Source organism: Pinus tabuliformis, chromosome 2_2 (assembly GCF_031772625.1).
Source record: "Pinus tabuliformis cultivar Carrire ecotype Pingquan chromosome 2_2, CPIR1, whole genome shotgun sequence".
In the NCBI taxonomy this organism is placed as follows: domain Eukaryota; kingdom Viridiplantae; phylum Streptophyta; class Pinopsida; order Pinales; family Pinaceae; genus Pinus; species Pinus tabuliformis.
This window is the reverse complement of record NC_142300.1, coordinates 1,051,806,875-1,051,829,799: the sequence shown is the minus strand read 5'-3', so window position 1 is coordinate 1,051,829,799 and position 22,925 is coordinate 1,051,806,875.

Genomic DNA, 22,925 nt, shown 5'->3' with positions numbered 1-22,925 from the left:
TTTTTGCTATTTTTGGCAAAAGCTGCACTGTTTGTTCTGCATGCAATTTACGTATAAAACTTGCACCAGCCTGCTGAGGAAATTTCGAGACCGCCAGAGCGTCCATCACTCGCGCATTAGCAAGATTAAGCCGACGAAATTCACCAGGTATTCTCCATTTTCACTTTGCAAGTCCATTTTTCCGTGAATTCCGGGTATAGCCTGTGAGCAGACCTTAAAACGCCAATTTCACCATTAAAACTCCACCGTACCAGCATTCATACCAAACCAGTGCTACCATTACACGTTTAGGAGGCCACATTGGGCAAATTTAGTGGAAATTCCTCGTTGGTTCGCGCAATCGTGAACCAGCTACCTGCAAGAAACAAATTCACCACAAAGCAAACTCTGCTCAGTTCTGCTACTGCTCTATTTTGTTCAAAAGCAGTATTGCAATTGCTGCAACCTTTCCCATTCACTCTTTGTCCTCATAAATTCCCATTTTCCTCAGAAGAAGCTCCTTTTGTGTTACTCTGCATAGTAACACCGGCCCCTAAAGAACAGAATCCTAAAAAGAACCATGGATCCCCCTATGGCTCCCATAGTGTTAAATGTTCAACCCCTGAATGCCCCTCAAAAGAATTTGAAATGGCAAGCCTTGGCAGATATGGATTACCAAATTGCAGAAGAGAAGCTTATGAGCAGCAAATTCCACCTTCATCTGTTGAATGAATTAAAAGCCAAGCATGAAAATGGGACAGATATACTGGGCTTATGGGACTCTTTCCTCCCTATTTTTAAGCTCCCTCAGGTCAACCAGTTCCCTGAACTAATCCACCTCTGTGCTGAACAATATGATGTTTCTCAGCGAGCTGTTGTTGACCCATCTGGTGCAGTACTTTTCTATGTTACCCCTCAAGCTATCAGAGACATGCTTTGCTTCAACCCTCAGAAGAAGTTGGTTCCTTTATCACTGGTAAATCTGATAAAACAAGGGGATAAACTCACAGATGCTCAAATTGTCAAATTCAATCAATTATACATCAAAACTAACATTGTAATGGGCCCTCCAATTCTTCATGTATACCTCAATGAGCTGGGCAAAGACCTTGCAGATATGATTTCTCCCATCTTGGGATATAGTTCAATCGAGCATATTGATACAACTGTGCTGGTATTGATGCTTATGTTTGCTCCTGGCAAGTCACCAATCTGCTATGACTACGCCACCTACATATCAGACAAGATTCATGAGCAATTGATGAATTTGAGGAGAGATAGGATGTTCAGATACACCTCCTACATCTACCATTTGATCTTGTACCATCAACATGAGAGATTTCACTTTTCAATCAAAAGAATGGATGCCCGAGGCAATCCCAGATCAGTGGTCTACTGGTCATCTGTCTTCCACATTACACCTGAGTCTCCATACACTTACTGTGAATTCATGGATCTGTTCATCCATCCAACTATGGCAATGCTGATGAGCTCACCTCCTCCGAGACTCACTGATGACATGCAGAGAATTCTTCAGCTGTCCAAAGTTTATAGCATTGGGGATTGGTACTTCTACCAAAACCACACTGTCATCAGGATATATGGGTGTGATCTACCTCCTTTCAAATTACCCAAGTATGTGCCTATGAGGCTATTTGCCCTAGAGTACTTTAGGCAATTTGGCAGAGTTGATGTGCTTCACTTTTCAGGGAAAGGCAAAAAGGCATAGTTGAAGGTCAAAAGCCAACTTGGCCATTTTATCTATAATGAGAGGGAGCAAGGATGGAAGGAAGCAGAGACAATGCTTGAGGCCCTTGGCCTGCAAACCAGTTTCATATGGGTACCCTATGACCCTAATCATTTCATATCCATGAGGAGGCTCAAATATAAGTTATCTGCCTATGATCACCATAGCATCCCTCACATTGAAAAATATGCAAACCAAGACAAATGGAGGAGAGGGACCTTAGAAGAGCCCTTGTCACAAGAAGAGCTGAACAAGAGGGCACTAAGGAATCTAAAGAAGTTGGCTGACCTTGAGCTTTGTTCACAGGTATTCACACTTCCAAGCACACAAACGGGAGCAGCTGAGTCCTCCTCAACTGTCAAGCAGCAAACTACCAAGGCCACCGAGAATATATCCAGCAGAGGCAAAGAAAAGGAGATGGAGACAGAGCAGACACACCAAGAAATGGAGACAGAGCAGACAGATAAAGAAGAGCAGTAGCAGGCAGAGCAACAACAGCAACAAGATTTGCAGCAAGAAGAAGGGCAACATGACAGACAGTAGCCCTTACAGCAAGAGAGGGTGATTGATACTCCAACTTCCACTGAGCAACAAACTCAGAATATAGTGCCTCCTAGGCCAGAAGTCACCACTGATGCCTCGGTCCTCCAAACTCCTCAAAAGGAGGATACATTTGTTTTTAGGAAAAGGGATAGAGAAACTCCTCTCACTTCATCTATCAACCAGGGAGAGAAGAGACAAAGATTAAATGACTTTTCTGAGGATGATGCAGCAATAAGACAGGCATTGGGCATGGGCCCACCCAGCAGAGAAGCTTCAGCAAGTTCCTTCCAGCAGGAACAAGACAGGACCATGGGAGGGGAGGTCAGCTCCTCCAGCCAACAAAAAGAGGGACAAGTAAGCATCAAACAGCAATTTATAGACATTAAAAGGAGAAATGATCCTATCAAAATACAGCTGTACAATCACCTACTAAACATGGCTCCTACCAATCAGCAAAGACTTATGTCTGCCTTTGATGTAGGTGAAGGCAAAATGATCATGAGTCATTTTATGCCCACAGCTCTGCATCCCCAATCTGCCTCAGATTACCTCAGGACCAACCTGGAGGTCATGGCCAAAGACATACACCCAATGGACAAAATTGAACTGCACAAACAAACTGGTGAGATGGTGTATGCCTCCTTAGCAGATGAAACATTGGAAAATTATAAGCTAAAGAGCAGCCTCAATGCCACAGCCTCTCAACTGGAATTGGAGAAGGCATCATCCCAGGCAAAGGACAACAGAATAAGGTCCCTGGAAGACATAATCATTGAAATTGGGCATGATCCCAAAGATATTTCAGGGATACAGGAAATTTTGAAGTTGAGGGATGCTGACATGGCTGCCATGAGGAAGAAAATCAAACTCCCTGCCACCATGCACCCTCAGACAGATGAGGTAGCCCAACAAAGGCAGGAGAAGGACACCACAGATTTGTTGATCTCCATTTATAAACAGCTTATTCAAGCACAAGACAAACTAGGAGAATCAGAGGCTGCAAAGGCAGCATTGCAAGCAGCATTAAAACAAAGAGAAGAGGGTCAGACCTCTCAACCTCCTCCTCAGATCATCAATCTTGAGGAAACTGCTCCTATCACTGCCCCTCCTCCTCAGCAGACCGAACAAACAGCAACATCTACTTCAGCAGTGCCAACAACTACAGAGCAGGCTCAAAGCCTAGATATGCAAAAGCTGAAGAACGAAATCCAAATCCTGGAAGCTCAAATGTTGGAGCTCAATTCAGCCAAAGAATCTTTGGCTAAAATCAATGATAGATATGATAAATCCAAACAAACTGTGGCAGAGAAGGACAGGGAGGTGAAAGCCCTCAAAAACAAAATAAAAGAGCTAGAGAATGAGCTCAAGTTAGATAAAGTGGTGGCAGAACTGAAAATAGTACTATGGTCTAACATTGGTCGATCTATCAATGAGCAGTGGCCATATATTGAGACAATCCATGAGCAGCTGGAGCTCATCCCAAAGGCACAGAGAGAGATTCACAGAGCAAGAACTCAATTGAGCAATATGCCTGAAGTGGCCACTAGAATGATCAATGTACTTAATCATAAAACAAGTTCTCAGTTAGCCATCATGGGAATTACAAACCGGACTGATACTGTCCAACTGATCAAGAGGGTTCTTACTCTTAGAAATCTGGTACAGACATTGGAGAGAAGAACCCAAGACATGCAGACTGAGGTGAACAAGTTTTTGGAAAAGTTTCAAGTGTTAGAAAGCAGAGGACTCCCTGGCTTACTGAACAGCGCAGGGAGATTGTTCACACATGACCAATATGCTAAAAGGGTCAATACATTTGCCACTAGCCAGATCAGTGATAAGCCCAGCACCTCAGAGGAAACAGGGCCAGCCACAGGACAGTCTCTTTACAACAGAGTCGAGAATCTGTTTTTTATAATGAATGAGATCAATCACCTGTTTGGGGTGGCTTCCAATTTCTTCAAGTACACAGAGGCAGAGGAGACAATGGATGCTATTCTCAGGCATCAACTCCCTACGCAAGAATGGTGGACAAGCGCAATACAGAAGATTTTGTAAACAGGGAGTCACTTAACAATTTTGTTTCTTAAAATATCAGTTATCATGCAAAGCAAAGTTTAACAAAATCAGCATGCACAGCGGATTAAGGCTGGGCCAACTCAGCAGATGGATCGCCAACAAAGCAGAAATAGAAGACTACAGGTGGCAGAGCCGAGAAAATACAGCGCAGCAGGAAATAAAGGCGCAGTTATCAGCATTTAAGCTAAGCGTTGCAACCGACTCAAGGACCTCCAAAGGTCAAATTACCCTCTGACAGACATAAAGAGCATTTATGCCGCATTCAAAGCTACAATAACTTCTTCTCTACTTTTTGAACAAATTTATGAAGATATTTTCTCTCTCAGATGACTCAATGCCTGAGATATTTTGTATACGCCTTCCTATAAAGCCCCCTTCGCATGAGCTTGCAAGGGTTGTTGTTGATTTCTCCTGAAGAAGCTCTTATGCTGTAATCTTTTCAGAAGTTAATAAAGAAAGCAATGGAATTTCTCGAATTTCTGAGGTGTTGGATGCGTTCTGGTGTCTGTTGATAACTGCTGGATTCCTGTGTATTTCACCATACAATAAGTCTCTGTATCTCTCTCTGTCAATTAGTTGTTGTGTTAAAATCCATATATGTTATCTGATTTTCAATACTAAGCAACAAAGAAAAAGAATAACTTTCAGGATTTACTCACTGAGTACCCTGAGTTCAATCTATGTTGTTTATGAATGTTTTCTTCAGCTGTAATCTATATAAGTGTAATTCTTAACTGCTGCACTTTCAGAATACACCTTTCACAGTGGCCTTTGTCACAGGAATTCAAGCTTTGCTCCTGTGCAGTGTGTTCACTTTCACCTCACCAACTTAATAGAAAATTCTTAATTGCTTTCTGTTGGTTGACATACATCACCATTCAAGCTAATTTTGTTTGTCTAAAATACACAATAGGCCCTGCAGTTTGAACACCACCAGTCCAGCGTATCAAATCATTTCACAACTCCAGACTCCATTGCCCAATGGTATTTCACTATCTAAACACTATATCATAAGATCTGAAAGAAATCCTTCAACCAAAACATAAACCAAAACCTGAGCATAATAGCTAGCCTAAAACACCATCATAACAGAGACAAATCATAAAGAGAGAGCCCTCTCTGATCACAGCTTGGCTAGAAGCTGTGATCCAAATATTGGTTAGTGGTTACCCCGGCCGTATTCCCTTGGGAGTCATAGGGAACAACCTGAGTGTTAACAAACTACATAAATCAACAAAAACATATCAATCCTCTACAAAATTATAAAATCAATCAATACAAACACTACACAAGATAATATAATAAACACATTACAAACAACAAAATACATAAGATAAATCTTCAAAGCTCCCTTTGCAACAACTCCTTGCTCTCTGCTCAATATGTTGATTGAAACATGTTTATGCTACCTTCTACAAGTTCTGATCTATCTCTTGAAGTCTTTAGGACATCTACATAGTCGACTCCAATTGCATACTTTTCTCTTCTCACACATTTAGTCAACTAACCAATTATACAACCAACCTATCCTGAAAGAAATCTCAAATATATAATTCTCCTCCTAGATCTAATCCTCCATTATCTTCATCGAATGATAGATATTATCAACTTTAACCATCTTCTAGAAGACTTCCTTGGACTTTTGGACTAATTACCAAGTCCAAAAACCAAAGTATATGCTCCTGGAATTGACTGAGTGCACATAGAATCTAGGAAATTCACTCTAGAAGAGGTAAAACAGGTTTTCGATTAGGGAAGTTAGTTAATAACACATTTTTATCCATTGTGACTAGAGTTATAACATAGGGTTTCTCCACTGTGACCCTATTTACCCTGTTTTTAAACCCAAAACTAAGTAAAACCTCAGTCAAACTGCTTCCAACCTCTAGGACACCTTCTTCAACACCCATGGGACATTTACAAGCCTTAAAAAGTCTCAATAATACCTCAACAACCCCTGTACAGATCATTAAAACTTCCTCAACTAGTCACTTGTGTCACCTATTTCAAGCCTCATTTCTTCCATCTGCTCAGCTTTAGAACTTCCAAAACTTATCCATCTACTTCTTCAAATATCTCTTGAACCTATAGGGCCTCTGAAAACCCATGTAAAACCTATGATAATCATGACAAAGCCTCCAAACACATTCTCTACAAGCATTAAGACATCAACATAAAACTCCACCTTGCCATGTACTTCTGCATCCTCCTATAACTTTTCTACCAATCACACCGGAGTCAGATACAATCCAATTTGACATCAACATAATAAAAGTAGTGCTAAGTGCCTATTGACATCAATTCCAACTCTACAATTCCAAAACTTTTGAGTGTATCTCAACCGATGTAATAAGATTTGAAGGGGATCATGGCTACTCAAGATGTTAAAGTTCCTATTGTTGATAGAGAGAACTATGGAATATGGAAAATAAGGATGGAAAGAAATTTGATGATCCTAGATGTTGAAGTTTATGTCACTTTTGTATCAAGATATATAGTTCCTAATACTCTCCCTCCATATTTTAATGGGAAGAGAGTTTATCAAAACAATGTTAAGGCCAAAAATGTTATTTTGGCTAGACTAAGTGAGAATGAAGTCATTAAGGTGATGCATTACAAGTTAACGAAGGATGTTTGGGACAAGCTTAAGAAAAAAAATGAAGGAAATGACAAGGTGAAGAAGGTGAAGCTTCAAACCTACGGAATGAGGCTTAAGAGCTTAAATATGAAGGAAGAGGTAGTGAATATTTTCGCAAAGTTGAGGAAGTTACTAATTTGATCAAAGGCGTAGATGACAAGTTTGAAGATGAGGTTATTATTCAGAAAATATTGAGGTCCTTGCCATCAAGGTTCAATATAAAGGTCTGAGAAATTGAGGAAATGGAAGATATGAGCACTCTCACCATGGAACAACTTCTTGGGACTCTTATGGCATATGAGATGTGAATTGGAGAGGATAAATCAGAATCTAGTAAAGCAACCTTCAATGTTTCCAAGAAAGCCAAAAAACAATTCAAGAAATTCAAGAAATTCTCTAAGAAGGTCAAGGAAGAATCTCCAGCAATGAATTAGTTCAATAACTTTTTTAAATTGCTAGGATGCTTGAAAGGGGTTCCAAAAAATATAAAGATGAAACTTCCTTCAAATGTTTTGTTTGTGGAAGGGAACATTTAGCATCAAAGTGTCCATCATAAGAGGTTTGAACATGATTAAAAGCAAAAGAAGATGGAGGGAAAGAATAAAATTTAGGTATCATAAAGATAAAGCTCAAAGGAAAAATAGATTTTACTCCAAAGAGGAAAGTGAATCTAAAGAACACAGTAGCAAGACATCATTATATGAAGAGGGGCATAATGAATGTGTTCTTATGGACTTTGAATCCAAATATGAATATGAACTTGAAGATTATGAAGGAGAATTAACCAATGCATTGGATGAGATGAAGAAAGACAAGAATTAAGAACAAATTGTTGAAGGAGGAAATATGAAGAATAAGAGAAGATAAGTTTTATATTGTTGATGTGTTTTCAAGACATAAATAGAGGAGCTTGAAAAGTTCAAAAAAGTTTTGTTTCAGCAACTAAAAAATCATTAAAACAACTTGGACAAGTTAGAGGAAGAGAATGAATCCTTACAACTTAAGATGTTTGGGATTCAAAGTCCATGCTCTCATGAAGAATACATAATTTGCTGAAAAACACTCCTGGTGGAGGCAATAATGAAGGAGGAAGTGTCACTAATCAACTAGGATATTGGGAGAAACTTTTCCACAAACTTGAAGGAAAATTTGTTTCCTTAAGATCTCATCTAATAAAGGAAAAATCTCAAGGATATTTGAATCAAAAGTTTGTGAATGGAGCTGAAGTCTTGAAGGAAATTCTCAATGTGCAAATATCTTTAGAAGGAAAAGCTAGCATAGGGTTTAAAACTCATCAATAATATGCTAAAACTCTACCAAGCTCTATTTATGTAGATGCTTTAAAAAGAAGAGATAGTCAAGCGAATTGTTGGGCACCTAATCCACTAAGGCTTATGGTGTGGAATGTGAAAGGTCATTGGAGTCCAAGAGACTACTTGGAATATGAAAACCAAGAGTCATCATACAATGTATAAAATGTGTATTTGTGTGAATAATATGTATCTCACATTTAACTAAATTTGTCTATCATTTTATGTGTGATTTAACATGGTATCAGAGCCAGCAAATTCTGGACCTACTCAAGTTTGTTCCAAAGTTGTGTGGCTTTCCTCCACCACAAGTTTTGTGGTCTAATCAACCTAATAATTCAACACAAATATTGGAAACATTATACAATAATTTCCCTTTTGCAACCTACCATTTCTACTAGTCTGTCATGCACAGTCTTCAGTTTTAGCATTGCGATTTGAGTCTTATCTCTGGTCATGCTGACCAAAATCCACATCTCATTTTACTCTATTGATTCATATTTGTTACCGACGTGTCTCTCTTATTGCGGTAATGCGTCATTTTTCATGAATGTGAATGGTTGTTAATGTTTCCATGCTCATAACGTTTCATTTTCAATCATTACTTGTCATATGTTCCATTCCGTGTTTAATGTTTTCCTTGATGCATGCATAAAGTCTTGTCATTAGGAACCCTAACGCTCCACTAACAAGCTCACACTCCTCACACCTAAACTCTTATGGGAAACCACAATAACACATCATACATAGAAACATCAAAACGTGTCCCTCCAAGCACTTATCTACCGACACTTCCATGTCCATTTATTGTCTCCTCCATGCCCACTCTCTCGGGTTCCCAATTTGTATTTCACACATGCACCATTCACCTAGAACCCTTTGCAGCCTAAACTCGAGGTAAAAGAGAGAGGATACAATACAATTTATTTATGATGAAAACAATACACAAAGCAATATTGAGTTGTGTTTTGTCCAAGGACTTGTCCAAGCTATCTCCATAGTGCTAACCACTACAAGTCCCTCATTGCACCTGTCACTAAAAATCTTATCCCAAAGTTTGGAATTCATTTATGTTTTTGGCTATACACTATTCATGTTGTCTTTATGCATCGAATATGTTGAATTTATTTACATATGTGCACTTCATTGTTTCTCTACAATGAAGTAAGTTCAGTGAGTATGCATTGGACATTCACTATTGTGAAACCTACAAAATGTATTTCACAACTGATACATTAATGCAAGCACTGGTTTATCCATTTGTTTCATACAGAGCATGGAATGGAGCATGATTTATTGGGAATGGAGCATTGAAATTCGAGTAAATGTATTGAAGTTCATGCGTTAACGTCTAGTTGATTTATTATATACAATGCGAGTGTTTATCAACATTATAGTTAGTAAATACAAGCTCATTTCATAAGCTCGCATCTCAAGGTTTCATAACCTCGCATCTAAACATTCGCATGGTCGAATACATTTTTTTTTGCATGTAATGTCATCTTAGTCATGGGTCATTTCTTTATTCCAGCATCGTGAGGTCATGTTGGTAGAATGTATTGTTGGAGCGTCATGCATAGCTTTTCCTTCTATTAAGAATCAACCAAAATGGTGAATGCATTTTCTTTCCATCATTGATGAAAATAATTTGTGCACAAGGAGACGAATCAATGCAATGTAACAATATACACTTCTTAAATCAAACTAGTGACTTGTATGATTGTATTTTGCTTGCACATCTAGTGTGACCTGCATACTTTTATTGTCTCGAAACATAAGTAAGATCATTTTTCATTTCAGTTGGAGGACTAATTTTTTCTCAACAAAATCAAAGGCATACTTAATGATGTGTTGAGACGTCAAGTTGGTATTTATTTTCAAAATTATTTTGTGATTCACTGATTGTTGATGGGTGAAGTTGCAAGATTTTTTTTTTTAAGTTTTTAGATGGTTCGAATTGACATTTTGTTAGAGATATTAATAACTCTAATCATTCATACCATTGAAATAATAGTTAAAATCAACAACGATACTTTGTCTGATAATAGAACTTGTTTGCAAAATGCATTAGAGAAGATAGAGTTTTTGCAACTTGAATCACAAGTATAGAAATATGAGTTACAACAGCGTAAGCATCATTCTGAAATTGTTTTTTGTTCAGAACAATACTATATTTGAATTTGAGACAGACTCCCATCATCAATTAGAAACTAATCAAATCAATAAAGTTTAGCTTGATTCAATGCCCATTGTAAGAGCATATTTGCATGTAGATGTAGAAATTCAACTTGCACTTTCTAAGCCCATCATTAGACCTTGGGAAGAGTTTGTCAACAACCGGAATAGAACTGGTCTTGGATATGATAAGGAGGTATCATTTCAAACTTTGGAATATACGAAACCCATCAAGCTTCAATGTGTTTAGATTCTTAAAGATGGTTCACATTCATCTATTCCATATATTGCTCCTCCTCCACATTCAAAGAAGATTGTTAAATAACAACACCGTAATCAAGTTGGCCATGTGAAAGATCATTGTTTTTATATTCACCCTCATAAGCATTGTGGTAAGCACACTCATCATTAAAATAGATACTTTAGAAACAAACCTCCTACAAGGATGAAGATTCACCTTGGATGGATCGCTTCTAGGCAATGGGCTTCTACATCGAAGACGATATTTCGGTCATATCATAGAATTTGTTCTCTATTTTTGACACATATTGCAATTGATATTTCTTCATCTTCTCACCTTGTATCTGGCAAGGGGGAATTAATGGAAATATACAAGATTTAAAGATAAATCAAGCAAGATTTAACCACATTTTGATCCTACGACATGAGCCTAGATCCAGAGTCATCCATAGCCACATTCAGAGTTGTAGCCAGAGACAAAGCAATAACCCATAAGCATAAACTTTGGTTGGTGGCCTTCCTTAAACCACCACAAGTTGAGATCTAAATGGTATCCCTCGTCAAGAAAAATAGGCAGAACTTCATTTAGTAAAAAAGTTCAACTTCTAGCCAGATTTGGAATTGTTCTAGGAACTACATTAAGTGTTTCAAGTTGATACATCAATAGTCTCCCTTTTCACAAAATTAGGGATCACTTCCTCTAGTAGAAGTCTTCAACTTCTAGCCATTTTTGTAAATTTTCCAAGAATTTCACTAAGCATTCCAGTGTTAGTGGTCATCCTTAAACTACCACCGATTGAGACCTCAACTTCTACCACCTTATACCATCATTTCAAAGAGAACAATCAACCAATTTCTGCCATGCATTTTTGCATTTTTGTATTTGAGATCCCTTCTTGGACTCACATATACCCCTCTAGATCAAGTAGGGAATGTTGGACACTTAATCCACTATGGGTTATGGCGTGGAATGTGAAAGGTCATTGGAGTCCAAGAGACCACATGGAATATGAAAACAAAGGGTCATTAGACATTATATAAAATGTATATCTATGTGAATCATATGTATCTCATCTTTATCTATTTGTTTCTATCATTTTGTATGTGAGTTTAACATGAATACTTCAGCCATCAACAAGAGTGCCTAAGGGTGGATAATACGTGGTACCTATGGGTGTCCCCATGGGCATAAAGTGATATAAATGGGAGACCACAATTAGTTAGTTTAGTAAATAAAGCTCTTAAGTGGTTACCCACATTAATGTTGATTGTAAGTGGTTGATTCTCATTATAAAAAGTGACTATAATTAGTTAGTTTAGTTAAAGATGATGAATAAATGGGCCATATTTTAATAAATAAAGTGGTTAACCCACTCTATGCAAGGGAACATAAGTAGTTAAGGCATAATGTGATAATCCCATGGTATTGGATGTGTGGTATTGAGGGTTGATGGTATTACAAATGGTATTACCATGGTATATATAGGCTAGCAACTCTCCATTAGAGATATGTCGAGTATTGTATTAACAAGCATATGGATTGTGGAGTGTTTTCCTTCCTTAAAAAGTAATTGTTTGGTGTTATCCTACCTCAAGTGTTTTATATTAATAAAGATCTGAAGCATTTCTATATATTATTGGATTTTTATTAAAATTATTTTTGTTAGATATTTTATTATATCTGCAAGTTTACAACAAGTGGTTTCAGATCTCTTTCCTTGACAAAGTGGGTTTTTTGTTTGTGCAGAAATTTTCTTTTTGGAAAAATAGTGGGTGTCGTGTTTTCATATCACTTCTAGAAATTTTGGTGCATAATTTTTAGACACTAATTTCATATCTGAATTCCTCTTGAAAAAATACCCAAGTTCAAAAAAGAAAATTGTCTAAATCAAATCCCAGACAGAGGATATCTAGCTAATTTAAAATCAACTATTTTTCATAGATTTTTTTAGTGGAATATAGTGGGCGGAAAATTTCAGATCAATTTCTGGAAATTTGGGTGAAGAATTTTCATAATCTAATTGAATATCTGATTTCATCTCTAGAAACACCCAATTTAAAAAAAATATGTCATCTGAATCAAAATCTGGATGGAGGAGATCTTGCTGATCTAAAATGAGTTATTTTTCATAAATTTTTGTGACGACATGAAAGTTTGCAACAAATATATGAGTTACAAAGTGTCCAATTTGTGATCGTAGTCACATGGGAAGATGTAGAGTACCCATTCCATTTACAAAAATAGTTTATAATAAGAATTCTAAGCTATATTAGCTTAGTTGTGACGATTTCAATTTTGTTCTCCCCTAAGTGATTTTATTCAAAACCTTGATGCTATTTTAGGAGTTCTAGCAAGATGTCTTTTAAAGGAAATGATGATGGTCCTACTATTGAGGAATAACTAAAATATAAAAATTTATTATGCCCAGTAACTTAGAGATATGGACCAAAGATTGATTTCAAATATGAGGTTTCTATATGGGTAGACTCATTTAACCATGACAAGATGCAACCACTTTCTGATGAAGAGTTCGAAGAAGTCATTTTGGACAAGTGATCTCATGCTAGAAAGACGGAAAATAAGAGTCATAAAGGCCTACCTTTTGATATCTCCATGTTATAGGTTCTTGGAGGTATTCACAAGGACAAGGTGATTATTTTTATTAACCCTAGTTGCAAGCATAATCTCATCAATCTCAAATCGGCCAAAATATTGCAATTTCCTACACAACATATTGACAACACACAAGTTGATGGTGAGCTCATTCAAATACTTAAGGACTTGAAGGTTAACATGGATAAATATGTATTACATTCAAACTTTTATACTTTACATATGGACGAGGAGGATGCTTTTTTGGGATATCCCTGGATGGACACAATTAGTACCATCAATATTAATGTATAAAAGAAATTTCTAAAGCTATGGTACAATAAAAGAAAAAATCGTTGCAAGATACTTCTATTAGTAAATAGGTTGAGATCGAGGAGCCATAGGCAGAAAGATCTACGGGAACTGACACATCAGATGATGATTCCTTGGTGGAAGCAATAATAGAAGACAAGATAGCACATCAACTAAATCAGGCACCAAAAATGGAGCCAGACACCACTCACGCACTATCAGTCGGGGAATTGAAAAAAAAAATGTCAGTTAAGGTTTCTACATATTGCCACTCAAACCTCCCAACAAAACAAAAACCAAAAATATGGCATAGGATTAGCAACAAGGATGGGTGCAGTTGGAATACACCCAAAGAGGCATGGTGATCTACCCACAACACATCTACACATGGGAACCAAAAGAATCAATTTACATCTCAAGTGAGTGAGGCAACTGATAGAATGAGTGTTCACCTTTCTCTTTGATGGATGGATGCATGTGCATGATACCAGTGGGCTACTCTTTTGGGTAGATCTTATCATTATATTTTTCTCATGTTTCGAGGAAGAAGCATGCTTTAAGGGGGGTGGAATGTAGTATACCTAATGGTGTACCCAAGGGCATAAAGTGATATAAAATGGGGACCACAATTAGTTAGTTTAGAAAATAAATCTTGTGAGCGGTTAGCCACATTAATGATGCTTGTAAGTGGTTCACTCTCATTATAAAAATGGATGACAATTAGTTAGATTAATTAGGTATGATGAATAAGTAGGCCATAGTTTAATAAATAAAGTGGTTAACCCAATTCATGTAATGGACCACAAGTAGTTAGGGAATAATATGATAATCCCATGGTATTGGATGTATGGTATTGAGGGTTTATGGTATTACAAATGGTATTACCCATGGTATGGTATGTATGAAGCTTATATAGAGGCTAGCGACTATCCATTGGAGATATGTCAAGTATTGTATTGACAATCATATGGCTTGTGAAATGTTCTCCTTCCTTAAGGAGTAGTTGTATGATGTTACCCTACGTCAGGGGTTTTTATTAATAAAGAAAGAATTTATATCGTATTCTTGTATTAGATCTAGGATTTATTTCATCATAGATTTCTATATATTTGTAGGTTTATTACACATGGAAACTCAAAAAATAATTAAGTAAAGAATTTTGGGCACAAGACTATCAATTGTAGAATTAAGTTTATTTCAAAAAGAGATGATGATAGATCAAGAGATATCCAAGGATCTAATAGCGTGCATGTTAATGGTAGAAATTAGTTTTCTCCATTAATGAACGAGATCGAGTGTTTCATATGTAACAACTTTGGCCATAAGGAAAGTGAATGCAGATCCAATTTTCAAGTCTTGCAAGGAAACATATTAAACATCAGTCAAATGAATAGAAAGTGATGAGAAGATGGAAGGAGAAATATCAAAAATATCAAAATGTGGGTTGGCGTTGACAACCTATGATCAGTATGAGTAGTGTCTTATTGAGAGTGGATGCTTCAAGCACATGACATGTGACAAGAGAAAATTCTTGCATTTAAAGGAGTATGATGTTAACTTTAGAAATGATGCTCCAACCTTCATCAAAGGCAAAGGGATTGTAAGGTTGGATAAATAGACCAAGGCTGAGCATGCGCTATTTATTGATGGATTGAAACACCACCTTCTCAGCACGAGTAAGATGTGTGATAATGGGCATGATGTGATCTTCAGATCTAGTGAATGTGAAATAAAAAATTCAAAATATAGAAGCTTGGTGGAAAAAGAAATCCGAAATGATAAAAACATGTATATATTTAATGACATTAGACATAGTTGTTGCATGAGAAAAATAGATGAATCATGGTTGTGGAATAGAAGATTCGGTCATGTCAATTTCGACAACCTGGTCAAGATCAACAAAATTGGATCAGTTTGAGGCTTGCCAATATTATTTAAACTAGACAACATTATATGCAATTTATGCCAGCTTGGGAAGCAAACAAGGGTGCACTTCAAAACTAAGGAATATTCAACCTCTAGACCATTGGAGTTAGTGCATATCGATATTTGTGGACCTACAAGGAAACAGATCCGAAGAGGAGAAAGATATATCATATTTTTTATTGATGACTTCAAAAGAGATACTTGGATCACCCTCATGAAGGAGAAGTCAGAAGACTTCAACAAGTTTAAGTATATTAAGGCACTAGTTGAGAATAAGAAAGATTTAAAGATCAAGTGCCCAAGATATAATAGAGGAGGTGAGTACATGTCTAAAGAACTTGAAGTGTTTTGCGAGGAGCATGAGATTAAGAGGAAGTACTCAATTGCTAGAAGACCTAAGAAAAATGGTGTGGTGGAGACGAAGAACAGTTTAATCCAAGACATGGCATGAGCTGTGATGGATGAGGTTGGTGTTGGCACATATACCTTTTGGGGATAATTTTCTTAAACAACTATATATTTTTCCAACGCGAGCCTTCTTGGGCTGAATAGTGCAAAAAGTCCTTATGAGTTATGTAAAGAGTGGATCGCTCCAAATTTTTTAGGAGCAAGTGTTACATCAAGAGGAATGATTACAAGCTCTAGAATTTTGATTCACGAGATGATGAAGGTGTATTTCTTGGTTACTCATTCAAAATCAAAAGTTACAAATGCTACAAGAAAAGGACCAAAAAGGTAGTGGAGTACACTGATATTGTTGTGGATGAGGAAATTCCTAAATTTCAAGACTCAAAAGAAGTTGTAGTTTATTATGACTTCATAGAATATGAGTACCAAGAATTGCAAAAAAAGGACGAGGAAGAGGAAGAAGAAGAGAAGACCCCGTCTACATAGAAGGATCCACCAAGTCACATACAAAAGAAGCATCTCAAAAGCCAAATACTTGGTAACAAAGAACTAGGAGCGAAAATAAGGAGAAAATTGTTGAGCATCTCAAACCAAACACATTTTGCTTTATTATCCTAAGTAGAGCCCAAGAACTTCAACGAGGCTAGTGAAGATAAAACTAGCTCAAGGCAATGAATGAGGAGTTGGATAAGATTGAGAAGAAAAACACATGGGGGCTTGTCCCAATGAAAAGGAACAAGAACAATATTAAAACCAAGTGGGTCTACAAGAGAAATCTCAACGAAGAAGGTCAAGCAATGAGATATGAGGTAAGATTGGTATGCAAAGGATATACGTAGGTAGAAGGTATTGATTTTGATGAGAAATTTGCACCAGTAGATAAATTAGATGTTACTAGAATTCTCTTAGAATTTTCATTTTATAAGAATGTAAAAGTCTATCAAATGGATGTCAAGTCATCCTTCTTGAATGATGAACTAGAAGAGGATGTTTACATAGAAAAACCAGAAGGATTTCAGTTGACTGATGATGAGAATCAATTTTGCAGGTTAAAAAGGCTCTTTATGGGTTGAAACAAGCACCAATAGCTTAACATGTAAAGTTGGACAAACACCTACAACAATAAGGCTCCAAAAGAGGATTAATGGACAAAAAATTGTACATCAAATTTAAATATGATCACGTTCTAATTATTACTATGTATGTAGTAATGTGAGACAACATGGCTTGAGCAAGCCTTGCAAGACATCACTGACACTCAGTTCGCTATGATGAGACCAGCTCTTTGACATGCTTATAATGGTGAAGGTGGTGAGCTCATGTCTGCTCCGTGTCAGATGCTGGGATAGATCTATAACTTGTACAGATGCAATTTCATCCATTAGTGCACGTTGCACCCACTGTTGTTCATGATCCTGCTGCAACTCATTCGTCTATATGTGCATCTTCATATTCTTCCTTGAGTTGCTGCTTCATCACATGCAACTCCTTCTCTGTTCCATCTTCTGCCTTCGCGCAATCTTCATGTCGCATCGTCACTTCATAGTCGGAGTCTCCAAAGTTTCTTTCATCATCAACGGACCTTCTTGAGCTTACAACCTTGTTTCGCCTCCATGTTGTCAACAACCCTCCTCTTGCATTCGTTGCATTTGGTATGTTGTCTTCAGCTACTGTTCATGATGTTTCTCATTGTGATGCTGCTGTTGTCATATCTTGATGTCCTTGTCTATGAACAAATTGATGTTTTCGTGGGTAGGAAAGTCCATGGACACTTAATCAATTGCATCCCCAAGTGTGATCTGAATCGTGTCTTCATCTCTACTCTCCTGGAAACCATTGTACCTGTACTGCTGAGAGGAAGATGAATGCCTGGGATACCTAGAGACATGGCAACACTCATGGCAAGCAATCTGTCAGTCGAAAACAAAAATGAACATGAGAACTGACTTGCAACATACCTGGGTGCATGATCATGAAGATTTCGCAATTTCGGCTGAGAGGTCAGGAGACTAATTGCCAAGATTACACAAGGCGCAGTCTGGGCTGTTGGGAGACTGGCTAACTATCGGCACTATGTAATGCACAATCCAGTCTGGTTGCTGACCGCTAGGATTGCGCAATGTGCAATTCCAGATGGGATGGACTACTAGCCCAGGAACAGATTTGCGCAATTTCTTGGTCCAAGCAGCCACTACCCTCTAGAAATGCACAAAATAGTCCTGGAGGCCAGTGCTGGGTAGGAATGTGAAAATTTAGAGAGGCAGGTGAGCCTTCCTTTCCCAAATTGCGCAATGCAGCCTTGGTGAAGGCAGAGCCCGGGCCAAGGTTAGCCCGACTCACCGAAGGGAAACTGAAAGCAAGTAAGTCAGTGAATGCATGGCAACACTAAGTGATAGCACAAGTGATAGACAATACATGCAAAACATGAATGAAAGATTCAGTAAATAGATCAACATGCATGTGGGTGAGGCAGTTCGTTAGTTGGGTGAACATCCGTGCAAAATAGTTTCATGCATGCGACAGTAGTGAGATAGCAACGAAAACTAAAACAATGCTAGGACAAGCTAATATACATGTAAATGACAACAAGCATTCACTAAAATCAAGTAAACAGTACTTACACAATCAAAAACACAAAAAGTGATAGAAATGCAACACAAGGAATGGGAAGCGGGATTACCCCAAGATAGATGAGTTGAATGTGTTGGCTACTCCTAGATGTGATGCAGGATGTCATAGCTACAAGGTTGATGTGAGGAATGAGCTCTGTAGCATCCGATTGATGATTTTTTATAATATTGGGGTTGTGACACGCGTGCCACAAATCTAGGGAAAGTGACACTTAGTGGGAGGTTTCTGAAATGATCCTTCCATGTAACCTCCAACTGCCAAACATGGATCCCTGAAACAAGGGATGCCTTTGCATGTTGCCTTGGGAGAATCAGCCGGTGCATGCAAGTCTATTTTTCTCGGTCCCGGAGAGAACCGATCAACTCAGCTGCACATGCAAGAGTTTGCTCGACTGCTTGAAGGAAATGAGCATTTCTGGCTGGGATCTGAGCTGACTTCCCGAGAGATTTGCATAATTTCTAGGCCAAGCAACTGACTGCTACCCAGATTTGTGCAAATTCTAGGATGAGCAGCCCTACCGGGGAAAATTGCACAATTCCTACTGGGAGTGTCGACTGGCAGGATTGTGCAATCTTGGAGACTAGCAGGCTGCCAAAAAGGATTGTGCAATTTCTGGAGGGAAGGTTGGTTTCCCTCCAGAAATGCGCGATTTTATTGGGGAATCTGCTCAGCCTACAGTTGGACCAAGTTCGAGTGAACAACCTGTGAGGGGAATGGATCAAGTTGCGATTGACAGGCTGCCTATGTGCAAGCAAAAAACTAAAGCTTGTGAACTTGACCAAGCGAGGCAAGCTACTGTGAAGGTTGGAAGGGAGGCTCCAAAATGAAGCTAAGGAAAAATTTTGGAGGGTGGTTGTAGTTGCTACAACACATCCACCATCCATCACATCATATTTAAGAGAAAATTATAAGTTTCAAGCAATGGAATATCACATCGAGCATCAACAAAAAGTTCTCCAACTCTTAAAGGATAACCTCACTTTGGCACATAATAGAATGAAACAACAGGCATATCAGCATCGTAGCGAAAGAAGTTTTGATGTACGTGACTAGGTATTTATACGACTAAAACCATACAAACAAATTTCCCTCAAACAAGCTAAGAAGGATAATAAATTATCAGCAAAGTATTATGGTCCGTACAAGGTGTTACAAAAGATTGGCACTATGGCATACAAATTGGAACTTCCAGCATCTTACCGAGTGGACACAGTTTTCCATGTTTCATGCTTAAATAAGGTTATAGGTGACAAGCTCCCAATTCAAACAATATTGCCAGAACTTGATGAGGAAGGAAAAATCATATTGGAACCTGAAGCAATCACAGAAACAAGAACTCGACAGCTACGAAATCAATCAATTTCAGAGTATCTCATCAAGTGGAAGAACTTACCCACTAAATATTCCACATGGGAGGATGTGAATTTTATACAGAAGCATCCATAACTACTCAAGTGTTGAGGAAAACACTTTTTTGAAGGAGAAGGGCATGTTAGGTCCCTATAATACTAGTGTATTCCCTTATTATTGTCATTGTAACCCCTTATTGTTATTTTTGTTCCCATGTTGTCCCCATATTATTATTATTGTACCCCATAGAAGCCCACTATTGTTATTGTTGTTCCCTTACATTATTATTGTTATGTCAGCTCTCATTATATTGTGACCCCTTAGACTCCTATATATAGAAAGGAGGTCTTGTCATTTGTATTATCCAATAATTGTTCATTTGTGTAATGTAAAGGAGGTTCCCCCCTCGAAGAGGCTACTTTTGAAGTTGGTTATCTATCTCTTTCTACTATTTTGTGAGTTGGTTGCATAACAGAAGATTCTTAAATTAATAGAGAAGAAGAAGCAAGCAAAAAAATCGGTGGTTTTCTACTCTAGGATGGTTTCCACCTATAATATCGATGTCTTTATGTGGTGTTGTTTGTGTTTGTTTTTATTCATGTATTGTTAAAGTTCTGAATTTTGAAAAGATATCATGTTGCAAAAACTTGTAATATTCATGCAATATTGATCCCCCCCTCCCTCTTATTATTACTACATCCTAACACATTTGTCACGCATGACCATAGGAGAGGATGCACAAAATCTAAAAGACAATCTGCCAGCTGCACAAACTTTTGTTGTGAGTATAGTAGATGACCTTTTTCTAGAGATTGCAAGCTCCTTTAGTATAGTGATGGCAATGGAGGGATATACTATCACACATAGGAATAAATTGGTGGTAAAAACAAAATATTTATCTATCATCGCAGGTTTCCTATATAAGTTGGGTGAAGATGGGACAATATGTAGATGTGTGCTAGAAAATTAGCATTCCATAGTATTGAATGAGGAATATGCAAACATTGTTAGATCACACTATGTGAGAAATGCCACAATGCAGAAGATCTTGCGCATAGGACTGTGGTATCCTACCTTACATGGAAATGCTAAATAATTTTGCAAGGTCTATAATGTATGTCAGTGAGTGGGGTCAAGGAGAGACAATATGCCCTTGGTTCGCAAACTCACCCTACAACTGTTTGAAAAATGGGAATTGAATTTGTGGGTCCCATCAACCCACCGACAAGGAGGACTAATGTGTCATACATTATTACCACCACTGATTATCTATCATGTTGGGCAAAAGCCATGCCAATCAAAAATTGTAACCCAAAGACAATTGCACATTTTTTGTTTGAAAATATAGTAATCATATTTGGGTGTTTGTGAATTTTGTTGAGCGACCAAGGAACTCATTTTCTAATCAAGACCATTGTAGTGCTAACTGAAGAGTTTCATAATTACCATCAGAAGAAAACTCCTTACGATCCCCAAGCTAATGGTACAATGGAGGCCTTTAACAAGATATTGGAGGCTGCACTCACGGAGGTGTGTAATGTGCTATGTGATGATTGGGATTCGAGGATATCGGCGGTCATATGGGCATATAGGACCACATGCAAGAATTTGACCAAACGTACACCCTTCTAGGTAGTATATGTGTAGGAGGTAGTAATTCCCATGGAATGTTTGTTGCCCATCTTGCGCATTGTGGAAATCACGTAGTTGAAAGAACCTGGCACAGTGTAATGGAGATTGCAAGAACTATTGCAACTAGAGGAAGACTATGTAGTATCTAGGTTCCACAGGGAGGTGCATAAAGAAAAGGAGAAAGTGTGCATGACAAGAGAATTAAATAAAATATGGGTATGCCTTGATATTTAGCGTTGACATACAACAACAAATTTTTGAAGCACCCAGGAAAATTCCAAATGCATTGGTTGGGGAAATACATGATCCAACAAGTGATTGATGTGAGATTTGTGTGGTTGCAAGATTTGGATGGTACACTATGAGAAGGATTTGTTAATGAGAGTTGGTTGAAGTTGTAAAAGGACAACCAGGGTTCTTCCTGCCGTGTGTAAAGGAATAGGAAGAACTCTACCCTTTGTACATAAATAAAGTATGTTGTTTGTTTTATGAATTAAGTAGTAGTTAGTTACTAGAGTGGGTGTGTAGTAATTTATCATTTGTTGTTGGTAGTAAAATATTTTGGCTTGTTGCAGAATAAAAAAACTACACGAGGTGAAGGAATATTATGCACAAGGAGGTTCCACATGGTATCTTCCCCAAAGCATGCATCACGCAGTGTTAGGGGCATATTCCGTTAACAGTGGATGAAAGCTGGATGAGCTACGAATAGGATGAAAAATGGCATGGAGGGACCTTCCCAGCATATAATTAGGAGAGCATGTGTCAAAGTTAGGTGATATGACCCATCTGTTATTACTCGGAGAGCGAAGAAATCATTAAGGAAAATGTTTTCATTAAGGTGTAATCACAATTGAGAATCATGCTCGTACAACCCACCTACGATGCGATGATAACAAAGTAAGTGGTAGATAGCCTACGATTATATTGTTGTGCTCAAGTGATGGTGAGAAGTGGGATAATTATGAGGACAAGCATAAAAGCAAGAAGTTATTTGCGTGAGGCCCATCTGTACATTGAATATTTTTGGGAGCGGAGAGCCGAAGTAGGGTTGTGAACCAGATTTAACAACCAAGAGAGCATACACAGTAGAGGTCTAAGGCTCAGGAATTTGGGTATTGCAACTTGAAGCCTCCATTGTAGAAAAATGGGGAAAGAGAGAGGATCACTAGGAGAATGGAGACTATAGACTAAAAAACATATGTTCCCTCAAAAGGTCGAAGTTAAAGGGTTGTAGGAAGAAAATGCATTGCAAAAGGTAGCGGATCAAGAGACAATTGAATAATATAATAGTGTGAGGACTAATTTCGAGATGTTAGGGCCATTAGTGGAGTCAGGTTGCAAAAAGATACCTGATATGTT